A 23,778-nucleotide genomic window follows, 5' to 3' on the forward strand; every position below is an offset into this window, starting at 1 on the left:
CATTTAATTATTTATTATTTATTAGCTTATCTATTTTTTCTTTTTCATTTGTTCATTGTCTATTTCCCCTCACCAGAATGGAACAGAGATCTCATCTTCCTTCTTCACTGCTGTGTCTCCAGTATTTAGAAAAGTGCTTTAGAGGCACACACTGTAGAAGTGCAATACATTTTTTTTTTTAATGAATGGGTAGATCTCATAATTGGTGTCTGAATAGCCCTGTGTCTTAGTTATCTAGTGCTGCTATAATAGAAATACCACAGTGAATGGCTTTAACAAACTAAGTTTATTCTTTCACAGTCTAGTAGGCTAAAAGTCCTAATTCAGAGCACCACCTCCAGGGGAAGAATTTCTCTCTCTGTCAGCCCTAGGGAAAGATCCTTGTCATCGATCTTCCCCTGGTCTAGGAGCTTATCAGCATAGGGACCTTGGGTTCAAAGGATGTGCTCCACTCTTGGTTCTTCATTCTTGGTAGCATGAAGTCCTCCCTATCTCTCTGCTCATTTCTCTCTTTTATGTCTCAAAAGAGATTGACTCAAGATACAACCTAATATTGTAGACTGAGTTCAGCCTTATACACCTAACTAACTGTAATCCTGCCTCATTCAAATCATAGAGGCAGGATTTACAACACATAGGAAAATCACATCAGATGACAAAATGGTGGACAATTACACAATACTTGGAATTACGGCCAAGCTGAGTTGACATAGGTTTTGGGGGAACACAATTCAATCCATAACACTCTACTTGGGTTATGTGCCTACCCCCGCCTGGGGTAGTGACCAGAGAGAGGCAAATCACCATGATTGACAAGTCCATCCAGATCATAGGAAACAGAGTCACAGAATAGACAAAAGTAACAGACATTCACTGCATACCCCAAACTAGTCCTCTTTTCTCCTAAACTAGCTTGTTGTCCTTTATTCCCTCTCTCAGTTAATTAGTCTCTCTCTCCTTCATGGTATTAGTTCTGTACTGCTGTTCATACCCAGCAGCCATCTCTTCTTTTGAAAAGAGCATCCCACTTTTTCTTAGGGAACTGCTCTTTTCATGCCCCTCTTGCCCCCTCATTTTAGCATTTTTGGTGGGGGAGCTGCCATTTTATCACATAACCGTGCCTCCACAGCAACCAAGATTGATCTAGGGCGCTGACACACAGTGCAACTCAGTCAGTTAGAGTCCTTCTATGGAATGATTTCATTTGAAAACAAGGGACGGGAACTCTTTCCTATCTGGTGGTGATGCTGGGATAAGTCCTTCTAACCTTTGTAGGCTACAGGCAACCATTTAACCAGCTGTTTCTCAACTGCATAAGATTGCCTACTTCCCAGCCTCCTCATTGCTTTCCACCACACTTCCTTGGCTTAGTCAATTCCACATCTTAGGACTTGTATCTTTCAGAAACTATACTCTGGATCCCAATTCTATAAGTTAGAATATGTTCAGCTAAAAGTAATAGCACAGGAGGTGGAGCCAAATTGTGGACTAGTCAGATGCACTAAAACATCCTGCTGCAACAAAGACCTGAAAAACCAAGTAAAACATATAGACATCAATCCTGGAACCCTGAACCTTAAGCGAAGGGATAAAGTATTAGAACATAAGTTACTGAGGAGAAGAAACAGATAGAAAATTGGGAAGGAACAGAGATATGGAGTGGAGGTTACCGGCCAAATGGCATGACTCAGCATAGCCATCTTGGAATTATACCAACAACCTCACATGCAGAAAGGCACCTCCACAGAATCCCCAGTAGGTGATAGAGCTCAGTGACCGGCCTTGCACACACGGACAAGGTGGTGAAAACTCATGTCCACAGATGAGCAAGGAACAAAGCACACCCAGCTCACCCGCCCAGACATAACCAAACAAAACTAAAAAGCAGGATGAAACAAACATACATACAATCAATAAAGAAAATAATAGAAGGATGACTCGGAGACAGCACAGTATCAAAGCATATAAAAATAGGACAAGATGGCTCCAGAATAAATACCAGTTGATCTTCCAACAGAAGAAAAGGCACCAGAATTACCTGATAGGGAATTCAATATTTAGGACTCTCCAACAGATTAGGAAAGAGACCAAGGAAAACACAGACAAAATCATGGAAAACACAGACAAAACCAACCAAAACATAGCCAAAATCAAGAAAAACACAGATAAAGCAATAGGAGAATTCAGGAAAATAATAGCAAGAACAAAATTTTGAAATAAATTAGAAATCATACAAAAGCAGCAATTAGAACTCCAAAAGATAAGCAACAAAATTTCAGAAATGGACAACACAATAGAAAGCTTTAGGAGCAAATTTGAAACAAGTTTGGAAGACAGAACCAGTAAAATTGAAGACAAATCCATGGATGCCACTTTCTTTGAGGGAAAATCAGAGAAAAGAATGAAGAAAATCTAAGAACTACGTGTGATACAATCAAGAGCAAAAATTTGCATGTGATTGGAGTTCCTGAACAGGAGGAGAAAATGGAAAACACAGGATCATTGAAGATTTGCTGACAGAAAACTTCCCTAATATTATGAAAGACGAAAAGCTGACCATCCAAGAAGCTCAACAAACCCCATATATGATAGACCCCAAAAGAAAATCCCCAAGACATATCCATCATCACACTCGCCAAAACCAAAGAATCCTGAGAGCAGCTTGAGAAAATCAAAAAGTCACATACAAAGGGGAAACAATAAGACTAAGCTCTGATTACTCAGCAGAAACCATGCAGGCAATAAGGCAATGGGAGATTATACATAAAACCTTGAAAGAAAAAAATTACCAACCGAGAATAACATATCCTGCAAAACTCTCTCTCGAATATGATGGCAAAATTAGGACATTTCCAGATAAAAAGAAATCAAGGGAATTTTTAAAAACCAAACCAAACTTACAAGAATTATTAAAGGGAGTCCTTTGGTTAGAGAACCAACAACATCAGACAACAACCTGAGTCTAGAACACAGGTCAGTATCAGTCAAATACTGACCTAGGTAATGAACTCTCAAGGATAAAACAAAACTAAAAGATTCAAACCAGGGAACTAGAGATGTCTGTAACTGATTACAACATCAGAACAATAAAAGGGGAAATACATGGTGCAGGTATAGAACATTCAGTTGGAGAGGAAGTTAAGGCAATATCAAGTAATAAAGGATTGGTTCAAACTTAGGAAGACAAAGGTAAATTTCAAGGTAACCACTGAGAAAGTTAACAAAATCATTCAGCAAAACAAAGCAGAAAAATATAGTCTCAATAAACACAAAATTTACATTAACGAAAGACACAAAAACAAATTTCACAAAGGAATTCAGCACAAGAGAGTAAGTAAGAGGAACAAAAAAAAGTCAGCACAACAAAAAAAGCATTACAAAATGAGAGTAATAAACACACCTATCAATAATCACACTGAATGTAAATGGCTTAAATGCACCCATAAAGAGACAGGGAGTGACAGAATGGGTAAAAAAAAATGACTCATCAATATTCTGTCTACAAGGGATACACCTTAGACAAAAAGTCATAAATATATTAAGAATCAAAGGATGGAAAAATATATCAAGCAAACAGCAACCAAGAGAAAGTAGGAGTGGCAATACTAATCTCAGATAAAATAGACTTTAAGGCAAAATTCACTATAAAAGACAAGGAAGGACTATATAAAGATTAAAGGGACAATCTACCATGATGACATAATCATAATAAGTATCTATGCACCCAATGACGGGACTCCAAAATATGTAAAACAAACTCTAACTGCACCGAAAAGAGAAACTGACAGTTCCTCAATAACAGTAGGAGACTTCAACACGCTGCTCTTGGTAAAGGACAAAACATCTAGAAAGAAACTCAACAAAGATACAGGAGATCTAAAGGCCACAATCTACCAACTTAACCTCATAGGCATATGTAGAACACTCCACCCAAGAGCAGCACACTACACATTCTCTTCCAGTGCACAAGGAACATTCTGCAGAATAGACCATATCTTAGGCCACAAAGCAACTCTCAACAAAAATCAAAACACTGAGATGATACAAAGCATCTTCTGTGATCACAATGCCATACAAGTAGAAATTAATTATAGGAAGAGCAAGGAAAAAAAAAATCAAATACATGGAAACTGAATAATACTTTGCTTAAAAAAAAAACTGGATAATAAAAGAAATCAATGATGGAATTAAAAAAATTTCTGGAATCAAACGAGAGTGAAAAACACGTCATACCAAAACCTTCGGGACACAGCAAAGGCATGCTCAGAGGTCAATTTATATCAATAGGCGCACACATCAAAAAAGAAGAAAGAGGCAAAATCAAAATGTTAGCCATACAACTCGAACAAATAGAAAGAGAACAGCGAAAGAAGCCCACAGCCACCAGAAGAAAGGAAACAGCAATACAGAATAGGAAAACAATAGAAAGAATCACCAAAACCAGAAGTTGATCCTTTGAAAGGATCAACAAAATCGACAAACCATTGGCCAAATTGACAAAAGAAACACAGGAGAGAAAGCAAATAACCCAAATAAGAAACGAAATAGGAGACATTATAACAGATCCAACTGAAAAAAAAGGGTAATAGAGTACTATGCAAAACTATACTCTAACAAATTTGAAAACCTAGACGAAATGGACAAATTTCTAGAAACACACTACCTACCTAAACTGACACAAACTAAGGTCAAAAATCTAAACAGACCCATAACGAGGGAAGTGATTGAAAAGAGAATTAAGAAAAAATCCTTAACAAAGAAAAAGTCCAGATCCAGTTGGCTTTAATGGAGAATTCTATCAAACATTCAGAGAAGAGCTTGCACCAGTACTACTCAAACTATTTCAGAACACAGAAAAGGAAGGAATACTCCTGAATTCATTCTATGAAGGCAGCGTAACCCTGATACCAAAACCAGGCAAAATCTGTTGCCGTCAAGTCTATTCCAACACATAGCAACCCTATAGGACAGAATAGAACTGCCCCACAGAGTTTCCAAGGAGTGGCTGGTGGATTGGAACTCCTGACCTTTTGGTTAGCAGCTGAGCTCTTGACCACTGCACCACCAGGGCTCCAAAACCAGGCAAAGACACCACAAAAAAGAAACTTACAGATAAATATCTCTCAGGAATATAGATGTAAAAATTCTCAACAAAATTCTAGCCAACAGAATTCAGCACCATGTTAAAAAAAATAATACACTGTGACCAAGTTGGATTCATAGTAGGTATGCAAGGCTGGTTCAACATTAGACAATCAATCAATATAATCCATCACATAAGTAAAACAAAAGAATCACACGATCATCTCAGTCGACACAGAAAACACATCTGATAAAGTCCAACACCCATTCATAAAACTCTCAAAAAGATAGAATAGAAGGGAAATTCCTCAACATAACAAGTGGCATCTATACAAAACCAACAGCCAACTCAATCTTAATGGAGAGAGGTTGAAAATATTCCCCCTGCAAACAGGAACAAGACAAGGATGCCCTTTATCATCACTTCTAGCACATTTAACATTGTGCTAGAAGTCCTAGCTAGAGCAATAAGGCAAGAAAATAAATAAATAAAGGGCATCCAAATTCGTAAGGAAGAAGTAAAACTACCCTTATTTGCAGATGATAGGATACTATACATAGAGAACCCAAAGGACTCCACAAGAAGATTACTGAAACTGATAGAAATATTCAGCAGATTAGCAGGATACAAGATAAACATACAAAAATCAACTGATTCTTGCAATACCATTTATAAATCCAAAACCAAAATCCACTGCCGTCGAGTCAATTCTGACTCGTAGCGACCCTATAATAAATAAATATATAAATGGTATATAAATATACCATTTTTAGTAGCCCCTAAAAAAAAAAAAAAAACCTTGGGAATAAATCTTACCAGGTATTTAAAAGACCTATACAAAGAAAACTACAAAACACGACTGCAGGAAACCAAAAGAGACCTGTATAAATAGAAAAGCATACCATGCACATGGATAGGTAGACTCAACATTGTGAAAATGACAATTCTACCCAAAGCTATTTACAAATACAATGCAATCCCAATCCAAATACCAACAGCATTCTTTAACGTGACAGAAAAAATTAATCATTAACTTTATATGGAAAGGAAAGAGTCCCCAGATAAGTAAACCATTACTGAAGAAGAACAAAGTAGGAGGCCTCACACTACCTGACCTCAGAACCTATTATACAGCTATGGTAGTCAAAACAGCCTGGTACTGGTTCAATGACAGACACATTGACCAATGGAACAAATCAAGAACCCAGATGTAAATCCACCTACCTATGACCACTTGATCTATGACAAAAGCCCAAAGTCCATTAAACGGGGGAAAAAAATAGTCTTTTTAACAAACGGTGCTGGCAAAGCTGGATGTCCACCTGTAAAAAATTGAAACAAGACCCACACCTCACACCATACATAAAAACTAATTCAAAACTATATCAAAACTATAAATGCTATATCAAAAACTATAAAGATCATGGAAGAAAAAATAGGGTCAACGTAGGGTCCCTAATACATGCCATAAACAGAATACAAACCATAACTAACAACACACAAACACTGGGAGCTAAGCAAGATAAATGGGATCTTCTAAAAATTAAACACTTATACTCATCAAAAGACTTCACCAAAAGAGTAAAAAGAGAATCTATAGACTGGGAAAAAAAACTTGGCTACGCCATATCTGACAAAGGTCTAATCTCTAAAATCTATAGGAAAATCCAATATGTCTACAATAAAAAGACAAATAACCCAATTAAAAAATGGGCAAAGGATATGAACAGACACTTCACAAAAGAAGACATTCGGACAACTAACAGACACATGAGGAAACGCTTGTGATCACCAGTCATTAGAGAAATGCAAATCAAAACTACAATGAGAAACCATTTCACCCCGACATTACTGGCAGGAATCATAAAAGCAGAAAATAACAAAAGTTGGAGAGGTTGCGAGGAGATTGGAACTATTACACACTGCTGGTGGGAAAATGATATGGCACTTCCTTAAAAAGCTAGAAATAGAAACACCAGAGGATCCAGCAATCCACTCCTAACAACATATACTAGAGAAATAGGAGCCATCACGTGAATAGGCATATGTACACCCAAGTTCATTGCAGCATTATTCACAATAGCAAAAAGATGGAAACAACCTAAGTGCCCATCAACAGATGAATGGACAAACTATGGTACTCACACACAATGGAATACTATGCAGTGATAAAGAACAGTGACGGCTCTTCGAAACATCTCAAAACATGGATGAGTCTGGTGGGCATTATGCTGACTGAAATAAGTCAATCACAAAAGGACAAATACTATATGGGAGCACTATTATAAAAACACACGAAAATGTTTCCACACAGAAGGAAACAATCTTTGAAGGTTATGAGAGGGGAGGAAGGGGAGGGAAAACACTAACTAGATAGCAGATAAGTGGTAACTTTGATAAAGGGTGAGACAGTCTACAATACTGGGGAAGCCAGCACAACTTAAATAGGGCAAAGTCATAGAAGCTTAACAGATACATCCATATGCCCTGAGGGACCGAGCTACTGGGCTGAGGGCTGGGACCATGGTCTCAGGGGCCATCTAGCTCAATTGGCATAACATAATCTATAAAGAAGATGTTCTACATCCGACAGTAGTGAGTAGTGTCTGGGGTCTTAAAATCCAGCAAGTGGCCATCTAACATACCTCTACTGGTCCTATTCCAGCTGGAGTAAAGGAGAATGAAGAAAATCTAAGACACACGGGAAATATTAGTTCAAAGGACTAATGGACCGCAACTATTACAACCTCCACCAGACTGAACCAAGCACAACTAGATGGTACCCGGTTACCACCACCAACTGCTCTGGCAAAGATTGGAATACAGGGTCCCAAACACAGCAGGAGAAAAATGTAGAACAAAATTCAAATTCACACACACACACACACACACAAAGCAGGCTTGCTGGTCTGGCAGAGACTGGAGGAACCCTGAGAGTATGGCCCCCGGACACCCTTTTAACTCAGTAGTGAAGTCACCCCTGAGGTTTACCCTTCAACCAAAGATTAGACAGCTCTATTTTTTATAGGGCCAACAGAAACCCTGGTGGTATAGCGGTTAAGAGCTAAAGCTGCTAACCAAAGGGTCGGCAGTTTGAATCCACCAGGCGCTCCTTGGAAACTCCATGGGGCAGTTCTACTCTGTCCTATAGGGTCACTATGAGTTGGATCGACAGCAATGGGTTTTCTTTATAGGGCCAACAAAAACACACGTGAGGAGTGTGCTTAGTATTTCAATCATGAATAAGAGACTAATGAGATCACCAGCTCAAAAGCGAAGATGAGAAGGCAGAAAGGGACAGGAAAACTGGACAAATGGAAACACGGAACTCGGGGTAGAGAAGGGGAGAGCGTTGACACGTGGTGGGGCTGGCAACCAATGTCACAAAACAATTTGTGTATTAACTGTTTAATGAGAAACTAATGTGCTCTGTAATCTTTCACCTAAAGCACAGTAAAAAAAAAAAAGATAAATCAAACTATTAAACACATCAAAAAATTGAAGAAAAAAAAAGTAACCACACACTCAAAGACTTAAAGAATAAAGAATAATGTTGAGGAGCATTATCACTCTCTGGGCTCCAGCAGATGCCCTTCCAGACCTCTGCCTGTACCACATGGAAGCTCCCCTTTTCTCTTCCCAACTTAGATCACTCCTGGGGGAGGGAGGGGAGGATTACCTTGAATGGGAGCAAGTATTACGCAAAAGAAACAGTAAGTAACTAAGCTACCTTGGTTTGGCAAGTTATTACTCAGAAAAGAAAGTTTAAAAGTTAAGCAAATTTCAATTAGGCAGGGACAAGGAAAGTGATATTTGTGTACACCCCCGTGATTGTAATTATGAAATTCATACCTGATATATAAATGTTGTTAGATGCTGTTGAGTCGGCTTGGCCATAGTGACCTATGTATAACAGAACAAAACGGATATGTAGTTTAAATTGACACCACTTTATACCTAGAAATTGCCTTTATGTATATTTGTGATAAGTATAACTGATATTGATGCTCATTGTGTGTAATTTCATCTTGATTTAGTGCTGATTATGCCTCAATAGCTTGTTTAAAAAAATAAAGGAGTTCAGGAAGTTTTCTAACAATCTGACTTAAAGCTAGGATAAAGCTCACATGAAACCTGACTCCAAAGTACAGTGCTTTACAAGAAGAGGGTTGTCTGAGGCAAAGCTGCTCTACAAATGAAGCTTTCATTAAGTGGGTTCCTCCCCTCCCCTCTTTCTCCAGCTCCGCTCTTTCCCAGAACTCTGTATTCTCTATGTCTGAGGGGATCATCCTTCTTCCCAAATACTTTTTCCTTCACTGTCCTATGTGAACCTGCACAAGGCAATATCCTCTGCTCCAAAACTTCTCCTCCACTCATGAGATCAACACTGTCATTTCCTGAGGGCAACTGAGCTCACCTAGCTGTTCAGAAGAAAATAGTATGATTGACCTAATTCATATGAAAGTATGAACAACTGAAAGCCCAATAATATTTACATTCCTTAGTATACTTGTCTTTTTATAAAAAAAAAAAACTTATTAAATCTAAATGAACATTTTTTGTGGTACAACTTCCATAGAAAATTTTTGGCCAGTTAGTCCCTTCCAGGCCCCTCAAGGAATAACTCTTTCTTGATAATGCCTGTCTCTTCAAGAGTAAGACTACAGAGAGGATCAGTAATTTTCTATTTGGTCCACATCAGTGTGATGGTTAAAGTTGTGTGTCAACTTGGCTGGGCCATGATTCCCAGTGGTTTGGCAGTTAAAATGTAGTTTGGCAGTTATGTAATGATGCAATCAACTCCATGAGGAGATATGCTATGAGCAGCCAATCAGTTGGAAGGGAGTGTCATGGATTGAATTGTGTCCTCCCAAAATATGTGTCAACTTGGCAAGGCCATGATTCCCAGTATTGTGTGATTGTCCTCCATTTTGTGATCTAATTGTACTATGTGTTATAAACCCTAATCTCTGCCTGTGGTTAATGAGGCAAGATTAGGTTATGTTAAAGATGATGAGGGTAGGATGCGACACGCTTACTAACGTCACAGCCCTGGTCAGATGTAAGGAGAGTTTCTCTGGGATGTGGCCTACATCACCTTTTATCTTACAAGAGATAAAGGAGAGAGAAGTGAGCACAGGAGAGGGACCTTATACCACCAAGAAAGAAGTGCTGGGAACAGAGTGTGTGGTTTGTTCCCTGGGTCTCTGTGCTAAGAAGCTCCCAGACCAGGGAAAGGTTGATGACAAGGACCTTCCCCCAGAGCTGACACAGACAGAAAGCCTTCCCCTGGAGCTGGTATCCTGAATTTGGACTTCTGGCCTCCTAAACTGTGAAAGGATAAATTTTTGTTTGTTAAAGCCATTCACTTGTGGTATTTCTGTTATAGCAGCAGTAGATTACTAAGACAGAATTTTTTACCAAGAGTGGGGTGCTGCTCTAACAGATACCTATAACATGGAAGTGGTTTTGGAATTGAGTAATGAGTAGAGGCTAGAAGAGTTTTAAAGTGCCTAATGGTAAAAAAAAAAAAAAAAAAAATTTTTTTTTAAATGGTAAAAGCTTATATTGTCTTGTAGAGACTGTTATGGACATCAAAGACAATTTTGGTAAAGTTTCAGAAGGAAGTGAGGACAGCTGTAACATTGGAGATGGTACAGATGGTGAGAACCAGTAGTAGAGAAATGGCAGCAGCAGAACCAGAAGACTGGTGTGAGACAGCAAGGGAGCTAACCCATGCAGCAAGAAAGCCCATGGGGCAAGAGAGCTGAGTGTCTTCTGGCCAAGGTTTACTGGTGGAGTGGGGTGTTTCCAGGCACTTATTGGTAGAGCAAGAGAGCTATAGAACACTTTCCTGAGCAGGGCAGAAGCCTGACTGGCCAAGAGGCCAAGGAACCAGGAAGCAGAAGCTGAAGAGACAAGAAACACAAGAAGCAGAACTGCCTAAGTCTCAAAGGGTAGGGCCACAACCTTTGGGGTCAAAGGGTGGAACCACAGCCTGCTGGGTCTCAAAGGGTGAGGCCACAGCCTCCTGGGCTTCAGAGGGTCAGATCTTCCCCAACTCGGTTCCAGAGGCTGCCTTTCATGACTGCCAGTGGGACAGGGCCAGATCTTCTGCCCAAAGCTGAGGGAGAGGGACTGCCATGCCATTGTGGCAGAAGAACGGGAACTTCTGGGGCTGACTGTGTAGGTTTGCCACTCAGACAGTCTAGGAGAATGGGAGCTGCCTAAATCCAAGGGAGCAGACCTGCTGTCCCAGTGGGCATGGAGGGCAGAGCTGATGCCTAGGGCCAAGGGGCCTCCACCCAAAAACTGGAGAGTACGGCCAACACCCAAAGTCTGGAGGGCAGGGCCATTGCCTAAATGGTCTCAGAGAACAGAGGATTATTTTCAAGCCTTGAAGGCTACTGTAATGTGTTCTGCTGACTTGTTTGGTTCCTGCAATCCCTTCTTCCCCTCCAATTTCTCCCATTTGTAATGAAAGTGTCTAGTTTGTGGCTGTTCCACTATTGTACTTTGGAAGCAGATGAAGAGGAATTTTGCCTCAGGATGGAATCTGGACTTAGAGTTGATTTAAGACTTTTGCTATGCTATGATGGGGTGAATGTGTTTTACATGTGGGAAGGAAATGAATTTTGGGGAGCCAAAGGGTGGAAAGTTATGGATTGAATTGTGTCCCCCCAAAATGTGAGTCTACTTGGCTAGGCCATGATTCCCAGTATTGTGTAACTGTCCTTCATTTTGTCATCTGATGTAGTTTTCCTATGTGTTGTAAATCCTAATCTCTGCCTATGGTTAATGAGGCAAGATTAGGTTATGTTAAAGAGAATTAGGGTGGGATGCAACACCCTTACTCAGGTCACAGCCCTGGTCAGATGTAAGGGAAGTTTTCCTAGCATGTGGCCTGCCTCCACTATATAAATAGATGTTCCAGCAGGGATCTCACTCCAGATCCTGTATCTGGCTCATCTGGTCCTTGAACTTGAGCTAGCAGCTTACCTGCCGATCTTGGGATTCATCGGCCTTTGCAGCCTGTAAGCCATTGGCCTGCTGTCTGACTTGCTGCTCTTGGATTTGTCAGCCCCTGTAGCTACGTGAGTCAGGAGAAGGCTCTAGCCTGATGCCTGATCCATGCACTTGACCTTACCAGCCTCTGCAACTGGTTGAGCCATTTCCTTGAAATAAGTCTCTCTATATATATCTATGGAAACTCTGGTGGCATAGTCGTTAAGTGCTACATCTGCTAATCAAAAGGTCGGCAGTTCAAATCCACCAGATGCTCCTTGGAAACTCAATGGGGTAGTTCTATTCTGTCCTATAGGGTTGCTATGGGTTGGAATCAACTTGATGGCAATGGGTTTGGCTTTTTAAATATATATATATATATATACACACACACACACATACACATATACTCTTCACTGGTTTTGCTTCCCTAGAGAATCAGGAGGTAAGGTCTTTCCTTCCTCTTCGAGCTATGCCCATAATCAGCTAGAGATAAGACAGATTTGGGAACTGATTTTTTGACAGGCAATTGTTATCTGGAAATTTTCCTTAAGAATTAGCTTAAGATCTTAGAAAAAATGGTTTTGAGGAAAGTGGGGAAAAAAAATCTCTCCAGATGTCTGCATTGTCTTCACATTGCTTAATTTTCTGTCAGAATTTTTATTCTGTGCCAACACAGCTTTGAAGTCCTACGATTTCATGTGTCTAAAACTTCCTTATGTTCATTGACCTACAATTCCCCTTTCACTTTTCATTCACTCTCATAAAATACTTTTGTCAAGCTATTACTATATATATAGGAAGTGCAAAGGTTAGTGTGTTTGGTTACTAACTGAAAGGGTAGAGATTTGAGTTCATCCAGAGATACCTTGGAAGAAAGACCTGGCAATCTACTTCTGAAAAATCAGCCAATGACAACCCTATGGAGCACAGTTGTACTCTGTAACACATGGGGTCACCATGAGTTGAAACTGACTTTACAGCAACTGTTTTTTTGGTTTAATGTTTTATCACTTGTATCAACAGATTTTGTTTCTCCACAAAATAAGTACATTTGTTCATTGGGCTTTACTTACAAACCAACTCATATCTAGCACTTAGATGTGCCAGGCACTGTTTAAGTTCTTTCCACCTTGTACATTTCCTAGTTTTCACAACAAACCCTAAGAAGTTCATGTTACAGAGATGATGAGTTACTTCGTCAAGATCATACAGTTAGCAAAGGCCCAGAGTCTCTATTTGTAAACGCTGCACTGCACCACCTCTCTGTTTTACTTTCATGTTGTTAGAAATGTTTATAAATCACTTTGAAATAAAATATTACTTCTCACAAAAAACAAGAACTATGGTATCCATGATGGACTGAATTGTGTCCTCCAAAAATGTGTATCAATTTGGCTCAGCCACAATTCCCAATATTATATGATTGTCCACCATTTTGTCATCTGATGTGATTTTCCTATGTGTTGTAAATCCTACCTTTATGATGTTAATGAAGCAAGATTAGAGTCAGTTATGTTAATGAGGCAGCACTTAATCTACAAGATTGGATTCTGTCTTAAGTCAATCTCTTTTGAGATATAAAGGTGAGAAGTGAGCAGAGAGATGGGGGGGGGGACTTGATACCACCAAGAAATAAGAGCTAGGAGAATAGCGTGTCCTTTGGACCTGTGGTCCCTGTGCTGTGAAGTTCCTTGATTGAGGAATATTGAAGATAAGAACCTTTCCCCAGAGTCGACAGAAAGAGAAATCCTTCCCCTGGAACTGGCAACCTGAATTCGGACATCTAGCCTCCTAGGCTGTGAGAAGATAAATTTCTCTTTGGTATGCCATCCAGTTGTGGTATTTCTGTTACGGCAGCACTAGATAACTAAGACAGCATCCTAATATCCTAAAAACTAGTCTACACAGTTTGACAAAATGAGAAGTTAAGGTAGGACTAAGATCCCATTGTACCCTTGGCATACTCAAGGTTGGTGTGGTGATATTCTGCTGTTCCCTAGTTGCTTGGTGATCCCATCACTAATCTTGACAGATTCTATGGGGGTGGGGGAAGCTTGCTCAGGAAATGAAAGGGTGACTGTGAGCAGAGCAAGTGACTGTCTTACATTCCTTTTCCCCCAGGACAAATGTTCCCATTCTTTGCAGCCTGATTCAACAACAATTTGATTAGACTGGCTGATCCAACAGCAAACTAGAGGTAGAACTAAGTTCCTGTAATTTAAATCCTAGAGTCTTTCTTAATATGAAGTTTAAATCCTAGGGCCTTTCTCACATGAGGTTATTATTAATAACCGAGCATTTACCAGACTCTGGGCACTGTACTCTGGATAAGAATTATCATCTCCATTTGACAGATATGAAACCTGAGTCTTGTGATCTGCTCAGTCATAAAGCTAATATCTGGAAGATCAAAGATTTGAACCTGATTCTGCCTGATTGCAAAGCACCTGCCCTTAAGAGTCATGCTATAGTGCTCCCACAATGCTGTGGAGGATGGGCTTGACTGAGTTGGGCTGAGCCCTGGGAATCTGGGATGTGGGCCACAGTTAATGGCTGCCCTGAGTCAATCCAGAGGCTGATTTATGACAGTGATTTATATTGAGTCCTTAAACACCAGTATAGCATATTTTTAAGATCCTATACTTTAGTATCATGCAAGAAATAACTGAAAAGCTGCAATGAAGATTTCTCACTAGGATGCAGGCCAGGGATGATGATGATGATAATAACAATTATTAAGCTCCTTCTATGTACTAAGTATGCTGTTAAAGCACATTATATGTATAATTTCATTTAACCAGGAAGGAAAATCAGCTGGTATTTGAGTGCTATTCTATACTTAAGTCATTCTTCCATCATCATTTAACTTCCTTCTTGAACTTAAAACAGTAAATGACATTGTTTCTGGGAAAGTTTGTTTTGGCTTAAGATTCTTGTAGGAAGCAGTCTTACTTGAACTGTGCAATGCATTTGGGCAACATTCATACAAAGCAAACTGGCAGCAAAAAGGGTACATATACACACATACACTATAAAAAAAAAACTCAGCTTTTTTATTATTTAAATAGTTGGTCACATTCTCATTGAATAAATTTTTCCATGTATAAGTCGAGGGCACTGGGTTTTTTTCTGGGAAAGATAAATATTTCAATGCATGCTTCTACAAAGAAAAATTTCAACTTAAAAAATATAAACTATACACACATTTTAAATTGGAATTACAAGCCTGACATTTACTCTAAGTCACATTCTTTTAAGTGTGACAAATCTTGAAAAATAACAAGTATTCATGGTTTCTTTAAAAAAACTGATACAAGTATTAACTATAAATCTTTTAGGGGTTGTATCAAAAAACTTTTTTGAGCTGTACAATTGCAAAAAAGACAACTTTCCAGGCACTGAGAGATACTTCCATGGGTAGAAAACCATTACATCATCTCAAATAATTTGGAGACTTCTCAGATAGTTGGTCAGAGATATTGACCAAGAAGCTGGCAGTATTATTATTATTTTTCTTTTTATTGCACTTTAGATGAAGGTTCAAAAAGCAAACTAGTTTCTCATTTCAAACTAGTTGACAACATTGGTTGCCAACCCCACAACATGTCAACATTCTCCCCTTCTTGACCTTGGGTTCTCCATTGCCAGCTTTTCTGTCCCCTCCTGCCTTCTCATCCCTGACCCTGGGCTGGTGTGCCCACTTAGTCTCGTTTTGTTTTATGGGCCTGTCTAATCTTTGGCTGAAGGGTGAACCTCAGGGGTGACTTTATTACTGAGCTAAAAGGGTGTCCAGGGGCCATACTCTCAGGGTTTCTCCAGTCTCTGTCAGGCTGGTAAGTCTGGTCTTTTTTTGTGAGTGAGAATTTTGTTCAGTCTTTTTCTCTAGCCCTGTCTGGGACCCTCTATTGTGATTCCTGTCAGAGCAGTTGGTGGTGGTAGCCAGGCACCATCTAGTTGTGCTGGACTCAGTCTGGTGAAGACTGTGGTAGTTTTGGTCTATCAGTCATATGGACTACTCTTTCCCTTGTGTCTTTGGTTTTCTTCACTCTCAAGCCGGCAATATTCTTGTCTGTGACTCTGACTGGCACACACTGAACCCTAGTTATAGATTATAACAGGGATTTACTCTAAAGGAAGCAGTGGTCACATAACTCACGTCCCTGACTTTGAGTCATATCATGCACTAATTTTTGCATTTACTTATAGAAGTCAACAACCCCTACCCTGACTGCCACATCACATGGTTGGATTTAGCAGTTATTTGGCTTTTAAGATATCAAAATGTCTTTTCCAAGATGTTTCAAATGACTTGTGTTTGATCAAATTCTGCCTTTATAGTCTTCTTACCTGATGAGGTCATACAACCATTATGAATATTAAAATGATACCAGTCACTCATGGTTTTGTTTGACTGTATGGTTAAAATAATGCACTATATCTCTTCATTTCCATGTTTAAACACAGTGAGTTGCTGTGTGGTGGGGGTAGGAAGTCAGCCAGCACAAGAAGCCAATGATCAGGCTTCTCTCCTTTGCAACTCGCCGCCTTGCCTGTAAGGGCCATTTCAGATGTTTACACTCTCTTCCTCCAAGACTAATCAATTTTTGTTTAATAATTTATTTGTTGTTGTTGGAAAATATACACAGTGAAACATACACCAATTCTAAGGAAGAAGTAAAAGTATCTCTATTTGCAGATGACGTGATCCTATACACAGAAAACCCTAAAGAATACTCAAGGAAGCTACTGACACTAACAGAAGAGTTCAGCACAGTATCAGGATACAAGATAGACATACAAAAATCAGCTGGATTCCTCTACACCAACAAAAAGAACATCAAAGAGGAAATCACCAAATCAATACCATTTACAGTAGTTCCCAAGAAGATAAATTACTTAGGAATAAATCTTACCAGAGATGTAAAATACCTATACAAACAAAACTACAAGACGCTACTGCAAGAAACCAAAAGAGACCTGCATAAGTGGAAAAACATACCTTGCTCATGGATAAGAAGATTTAACATTGTAAAAATGTCTACTCTGCCAAGAGCTATCTATAGATACAATGCAATTCCGATCTAAATTCCAACTGCATTTTTTAATGAGATGGAGAAACAAATCACCAACATCGTATGGAAGGGAAAGAGGCCTCGGATAAGTAAAACATTACTGAAAAGAAGAACAAAGTGGGAGGCCTCACTCTACCTGATTTTAGAACCTATTATACTGCCACAGTAGTCAAAACAGCCTGGTACTGGTACAACAACAGATACATAGACCAATGGAACAAAATTGAGAATCCAGACATAAATCCATTCACAGATGAGCAGCTGATATTTGACAAAGGCCCAAAGTCTGTTAAATGGGGAAAAGAAAGTCTTTTTTGCAAATGGTGCTGGTGTAACTGGATATCCATCTGCAAAAAAATGAAACAAGACCCATACCTCACATCATGCACAAAAACCAACTCAAAATGGATCAAAGACCTAAATATAAAATCTAATGATAAAGACCATGGCATAAACAGTATACAAAACATTAGTAACAATGCAGAAGAGAAACCAGATAACTGGGAGCTCCTAAAAATCAAACACTTAGCTCATCCAAGGACTTCACCGAAAGAGTGAAAAGATTACCTATAGACTGAGAAAAAGTTTTTAGTTATGACATTTCCGATCAGTGCCTGATCTCTAAAATCTACATGATACTGCAAAAACTCAACTACAAAAAGACAAATAACCCAATTAAAAATGGGCAAAAAATATGAACAGGCACTTCACCAAAGAAGACATTCGGGTAGCTAACAGATACATGAGGAAATGCTCATGATCATTAGCCATTAGAGAAATGCAAATCAAAACTACAATGAGAATCCATCTCACTCCAACAAGGCTGGCATTAATCCAAAAACACAAAATAATAAATGTTGGAGAGGTTGTGGAGAGACTGGAACATCTATACATTGCTGGTTGGAATGTAAAATGGTAGAACCGTTTTGGAAATCTATTTGGCGTTTCCTTAAAAAACTAGAAATAGAACTGCCATACGATCCAGCAATCCCACTCCTTGGACTTATATCCTAGAGAAATAAGAGCCTTTACACGAACAGATACATGCACACCCATGTTCACTGCAGCACTGTTTACAATAGCAAAAAGATGGAAGCAGCAAAGGTGCTCATCAATGGATGAATGGATAAATAGATTATGGTATATTCACACAATGGAATACTACCCGTCAATAAAGAACAATAATGAATTCATGAAACATTTCATAACATGGAGAAACCTGGAAGCATTATGATGAGTGAAATTAGTCAGTTGCAAAAGGACAAATACTGTATAAGACCACTATTGTAAGGACTGGAGAAATAGTTTAAACAAAGAAGAAAATACTCTTTGATGGTCTCAAGGGAGGAGGGAGGGAGAGGGTGGGAGAGGTGTATTCACTAATTAGATAGATAAGAACTACTTTAGGTGAAGGGAAAGACAACACACAATACAGGCGAGGTTAGCACAACTGGACTAAACCAAAAGCAAAGAAGCTTCCTGAACAAACCGAATGCTTCGAAGGCCAGCATAGCAGGGGCGGGGGTTTGAGGACCATGGTTTCAGGGGACATCTAAGTCAATTGGCATAATAAAATCTATTAAGAAAACATTCTGCATCGCACTTTGGAGAGTGGCTTCTGTGGTCTTAAACGCTAGCAAGCAGCCATCTAAGATGCATCAACTGGTCTCAACCCACCTGGAGCAAAGGAGAACGAAGAACACCAAAGACACAAGGTAATTATGAGCTTAAGAGACAGAAAATACCACACAAACCAGAGACAACACCAGCCTGAGACCAGAAGGACTAGATGCTGCCTGGCTACAACCGATGACTGCCCTGACAGTGGGATGCAGACCCCAAATTCCCGTAAAAAGACCAGACTTAATGGTCTGACTGAGACTAGAAGGACCCCAGAGGTCATGGTCCCCAGACCTTCTGTTAGCCCAAGACAGGAACCATTCCCAGGGCCAACCCTTCAGACATGGATTGGACCGGACTATGGGAAAGAAAATGGTACTAGTGAAGAATAAGCTTCATGGATCAAGTAGACACATAAGACTGTGTTTCTCTCCTGTCTGGAGGGGAGATGAGAGGGCATAGGGGGCCGGAAGCTGACTGAATGGACTAGAAAATGGAGAGTGGAGGGAAGGAGTGTGCTGTCTCATTGTGGGGAGAGCAATTAGGAGTATATAGCAAGGCCTGTAGGCCTCTATGAGTCGGAATCGACTTGACGGCAACGGGTAGCAAGGTGTATATAAATTTTTGTATGAGAGACTGACTTGATTTGTAAACTTTCACTTAAAGCACAATAAAAATTTTTAAAAAATACACCAATTCAACAATTTCTACATGTATAATTCAGTGACATTGACTATATTCTTCAAGTTGAGCAGCTCTTCTCACCCTCATTTTCCCAGTTATTCCTCCACCATTAACATAAACTCACTGACCCCTTCGTTGTCATGTTAGGTGCCATCAAGTCGGTTCTGACTCAAAGCAATCCTGTGTACAGTAGAAGGAAACACTGCCCGGTTCTACGCCATCCTCACAATCATTGTTATCCTTAAGCCCATTGTTGCAGCCACTGTGTCAATCCATCTCTTTGAGGGTTTTCCTCTTTTTTGCTGAACCTTTACTTTACCAAGCATGATGTCCTTCTCCAGGGACTGATCCTTTCTGATAACATGTCGGAAGTATGTGAGACATAGTATCACCATCCTTGCTTCCAAGGAGCATTCTGGTTGTAATTCTTCCAAGACAGATTTGTCCATTCTTTCGGCAGCCCATGGATTCATTATTCTTTGCCAACAACCACAAATTCAAAGACATCAATTCTTCTTCAGTCTTCTTTATTCATCATCCAGGCTTCCCATGCATATGAGGCAACTGAAAACATTGTGGCTTGGGTCAGGTGCACGTTAATCTTAAGGTGACCTCTTTGCTTTTTAAAACTTTAAAGAGGTCTTTTGCAGCAGATTTGCCCAACGCAATGTGTTTTTTGATTTCTTGACCGCTGCTTCCATGGGTGTTGATTGTGGATCCAAGTAAAGTGGAATCCTTGACAACTTCAATCTTTTCTCCGTTTATCATGATATTTCTTATTGGTCCAGTTGTGAGGATTTTTGTTTTCTTAATGCTGAGGTGCAATCCATACTAAAGGCTGTGATCTATTATCTTCATCAGTAAGTGCTTCAAGTCCTCTTCACCTTTTCAGCAAGCGAGGTTGTGTCATCTGCATAACACAGGTTGTTAATGAGTCTTCCTCCAATCTTGATGCTTCGTTGTTCTTCACATAGTCCAGTTTCTTGGATTATTTGCCCACCATACAGATTGAACACGTATGGTGAAAGAATACAACCCTGATGCACACCTTTCCTGACTTTAAACCACACAGTATCCCCTTGTCCTGTTCGAACGAATGCCTCTTGATCCATGTACAGGTTCCTCATGAGCACAACTAAGTGTTCCGGAATTCTCATTCTTTGCAATGTTATTCATAATTTGTTATGATCCACACCACTGAATGCCTTTGCATAGTCAATAAAACACAGATAAACATCTTTCTGGTATTCTCTGCTTTCAGCCAGGAGCCATCCGCCATCAGCAATGATATCCCTGGTTCCATGTCCTCTTCTGAAACCAGCCTGAATTTCTGACCGTAACCTGTGAATATACGGCTGCAGCTGCTTTTGAATGATCTTCAGCAAAATTTTACTTGCGTGTGATATTCATGATATTGTTTGATAATTTCTGCATTCAGTTGGATCATCTTTCTTGGGAATAGGCATAAATATGGATCTCTTCCAGTTTTTTTTTTTCCAGTCAGCTGGCCAGGTAGCTGTCTTCCAAATTCCTTGGCATCGATGAGTGTGTGCTTTCAGAGCTGCATCTGTTTGTTGAAACATCTCAATTGGTATTCCATCAATTCCTGGAGCCTTGTTTTTTGCCAATGCCTTCAGTGCAGCTTGGACTTCTTCCTTCAATATCATTGGTTCTTGATCATATGCTACCTCCTGAAATGTTTGAAGGTCGATCAATTCTTTTTGGTATAGTGACTCTGTGTATTCCTTCCATCTTCTTTTGATGCTTCCTGCATCATTTAATATTTTCCCCATAGAATCCTTCAATCTTGCAACTTGAGGCTTGAATTTTTCCTCAGTTCTTTCAGCTTGAGAAATGCCAAGCATGTTCTTCCCTTTTGATTTTCTATCTCCAGGTTTTGCATATTTCATTATAATACTTTACTTTATCTTCTCCAGCCACCCTTTGAAATCTTCTGTTCAGCTCTTTTACTTTATCATTTCTTTCTTTTGCTTTAGCTACTGGATGTTCAAGAGTAAGTTTCAGAGTCTCTTCTGACACCCATTTTGGTCTCTTCTTTCTTTTGTGTCTTTTTAATGACCTTTTGCTTTCTTCATGTATGATGTCCTTGATGTCACTGCACAACTTGTTTGGTCTTTGTCATTAGTGTTCAACGCATCAGATCTGTTCTTGAGACAGTCTCTAAATTCAAGTGGGAAATACTCAAGGTCAAACTTTGGCTCTCGTGGACTTGTTCTAATTTTCTACTCCTTAAGCTTCCTTTCTAACCTTTTGAGTTGCTGTTCTCAATTCGATCCCCTATACTTAGATAGTTCTTTAAAAGTGCAGAATACTCAGGGCAGACATTCTTCACTAAGTAAGCTAACTATTGTTTGCTAACCTATACTCTTAAAAGGCATGTCAATCAGTCACTCAACAAATATTAATTGAGTGCCTAATATGTCGTGGAGGCTTGGGACACTTCATTGCAAAAAGAAGACTAAAATCCCTGCCCTCGTGAAATTTATGTTCAGCAGACGTGTGTAAAGCTGGAAGCTCCTTTTCTGCAGTCCAGTAGAATTCTTGCACCAGATGAAAATTATTTCCTTTGCCTATGAGAGTCTTGCATATTTGGGCCAATCCTACAACAACTTATCTCATTTATTATCCTCATGATTTGGTCTTTTTCTTTGGCGATGGTCCATCAAAGAATCTTTTTCTGTTTTCAAATTTTAGATCCCTGAAATTATTATAAGTTTTCTAAATTACAACAACAAAAAACAAACAAGGCTTTTCTGGACCTTCTGTTCTGAGTTAACTTAAGATTGATGTTTCTAATCCCCAGAGATATAAACCAAGAAGGCTGAATTCAACGTAGAAGATCAGTCACCTGGGTTGACATATGAAGCAGTCTTACTTTGAGAGGTTTTTATTGATCTTGCAAGTTTCCAAAAATGTTTGGAAGTGAGAAACACTGCCCCTCCTATGAGATAAGAGGAAGAGAACCTTACAGACAGGCCCATAGTGAAAAAAAACTAACATTAAGACAAGTTGAAGTAATAAAACAATGTTGTTGTTAGGTGCCATCAAGTCAATTTTGGCTCATGGTGACGCCATGTGACAGAGTAGAACTATCCGATAGGGTTTTTTTTGGCTGTAATCTTTACAGAAGCAGATCTCCAAGTCTTTCTCCTGTACGGCCTTTGGATAGGTTCAAACCGTCAACCTTTAGTTCAGCAGCCCAGCGCTTAACAGTTGCATCACCAGGGCTCCTTAATAAGACAGTAGGATTTACAAATCAGATGTTGGAGGTTGAGCTGGAAGAATGTGTGCTTCAGGGAAATAGAAAATAGGATGGCTGAGATTCCATTAACAGACCAGGCCCAATGGAAATTATAATAAACACAGAATATAGCTATGGAAATTTTCCATGATGATATACCTTAAAGATGTGTCTTTCCTTTTATATTAACTAAAGATATTCACAGTTAAAAGTCACATTTAAAATCGCCAGGATACTGAGATCTCAGCAAAAATTTGATAGTGAAGGATAACTGAAACATTCAGTTAATAAGAATGGTTGGCATTCCCTATATACCTTGATTTTAAGACAAAAATCATCACAAGCTTCAGAAAATGTTGCTTACTCTAGAAAGCCCTGGCTAGCCTTGATGTTGGTTAGTACATGCCTGGTTCTTTAGGGGCCAGAAAATGTGACATATTTGAATTTATCCAACAGAAATACAGTTTTACCCAAAGTGTTCCCCAGACACCAGCAATATAAAAACAAGAAACCTGTTGTGTGTAGCCAATTCTGACTCATTATCAATATAATCTTTAATTTTGTCACAACTAAAAAAACTTTACATTTCTAGATATGTTGAAGAACCTGCCGGATTCCACCTTTTCACCCAAAGTAATGACGTTGAGAGTAAGCAGAAAAATATTATAATAACCTTTTTTTTTTTAAGAGCAGCTTGATTCTTCTCAGAAACTCACTACTTTGCTCCTGTGAATTTCCATCTTCACTCAGAAGCAGGAAGCACTGACCAAGGTCTTGGTCAACTGGCCAGAAAACTACTTTTGTGACTCTCCATCCCACATGCAGGGCTAGCGAGTTCAGGACACATGCCTCTTGGCTGCTGAGTGCCACAGGGCAGCCTTGGTGTCTGCCGCGTGCTGTGCCCTTCTTCTGCTTATCCTGCTCATGGGGACTCTGAGCCACTGTTTCCATGGGATGTAAAAAAAAAAAAAAAAAACCCACTGCTGTCGAGTCGATTCCGACTCATAGCGACCCTATAGGACAGAGTAGAACTGCCCCATAGAGTTTCT

General features: G+C 39.5%; 1 protein-coding gene and 1 pseudogene across 25 annotated transcripts in view; one reads left to right on the plus strand and one right to left on the minus strand.

The window, feature by feature from the left end:
* LOC111752668 (collagen alpha-1(VII) chain-like) overlaps positions 1–23,778 on the minus strand; it is a 74,533-nt gene that overhangs the window by 35,778 nt on the left and 14,977 nt on the right. For 15 of the 25 annotated variants that reach the window (XM_064267619.1, XM_064267616.1, XM_064267607.1 and 12 more), the window contains one exon: positions 8,936–8,986. The exons of 7 other annotated variants lie outside the window; for them this stretch is intronic. The gene's annotated coding sequence lies outside the window, so the exon portion shown is untranslated. Of the gene's footprint in view, positions 1–8,935; positions 8,987–20,946; positions 22,779–23,778 lie in introns of those variants that run through there. 3 more of the 25 variants (XM_064267618.1, XM_064267613.1, XM_064267600.1) reach the window with 3 other exon arrangements.
* The window catches only part of LOC104846599 (toll-like receptor 2), a 32,518-nt pseudogene that overhangs the window by 8,180 nt on the left and 560 nt on the right, over positions 1–23,778 (plus strand).

Source organism: Loxodonta africana, chromosome 13, assembly GCF_030014295.1.
Source record: "Loxodonta africana isolate mLoxAfr1 chromosome 13, mLoxAfr1.hap2, whole genome shotgun sequence".
NCBI classification, from domain to species: domain Eukaryota; kingdom Metazoa; phylum Chordata; class Mammalia; order Proboscidea; family Elephantidae; genus Loxodonta; species Loxodonta africana.